The 785-nt window shown below is 60.5% G+C and overlaps 1 non-coding gene across 1 annotated transcript; it reads right to left on the bottom strand.

Annotated features, from left to right (window-relative positions):
- Nucleotides 1–559: 559 nt before the first annotated feature.
- On the bottom strand, nucleotides 560–715 carry LOC119348137. The gene has a single exon (XR_005168750.1). It is a non-coding gene; the product is annotated as a 5.8S ribosomal RNA (ribosomal RNA).
- Nucleotides 716–785: the final 70 nt, after the last annotated feature.

Here is a 785-nt window from a genome sequence, read left to right as displayed (position 1 = left end):
TCGGTCTCTCGCCTGTATTTAGCCTTGGACGGAGTCTACCGCCCGATTTGGGCTGCATTCCCAAACAACCCGACTCGTTGACGGCGCCTCGTGGGGCGACAGGGTCCGGGCCGGACGGGGCTCTCACCCTCCCAGGCGCCCCTTTCCAGGGGACTTGGGCCCGGTCCGTCGCTGAGGACGCCTCTCCAGACTACAATTCGGACGGCACAGCCGCCCGATTCTCAAGCTGGGCTGCTCCCGGTTCGCTCGCCGTTACTAGGGGAATCCTTGTAAGTTTCTTCTCCTCCGCTTATTTATATGCTTAAACTCAGCGGGTAGTCCCGCCTGACCTGGGGTCGCGGTCGAAGCGACGTGCGCTTCGTTTGTTGGGTCGTTCAAAGGCCATAATGCCAGCTGCGCGCCGGATGCACTGCATTGATAAAGCGAGGACGCCCACCATGCGCTGTGTCCGGCACGGTACGCCGGCAGCCCAATCTTCGGTCCACCGTCCCTTGAGAGACGAGGGACCAGATGCCGCATCCCGATTCCCGTTGAGGGTGGTTGGGAGCGTGTTTTGGCGTGACGCCCAGGCAGGCGTGCCCTCGGCCGAGTGGCCTCGGGCGCAACTTGCGTTCAAAGACTCGATGGTTCGCGGGATTCTGCAATTCACACCAGGTATCGCATTTCTCTACGTTCTTCATCGATGCGAGAGCCGAGATATCCGTTGCCGAGAGTCGTGTGGATTAAATAGCTTTGCAACACGAGGGATGGCTAGCAAGCTAGACATGCCCCCGGGTTAGGCACAG

Source organism: Triticum dicoccoides, unplaced genomic scaffold, assembly GCF_002162155.2.
Source record: "Triticum dicoccoides isolate Atlit2015 ecotype Zavitan unplaced genomic scaffold, WEW_v2.0 scaffold86563, whole genome shotgun sequence".
Lineage (NCBI taxonomy): Eukaryota > Viridiplantae > Streptophyta > Magnoliopsida > Poales > Poaceae > Triticum > Triticum dicoccoides.
This window is presented reverse-complemented; position numbering and strand designations above follow the sequence as displayed.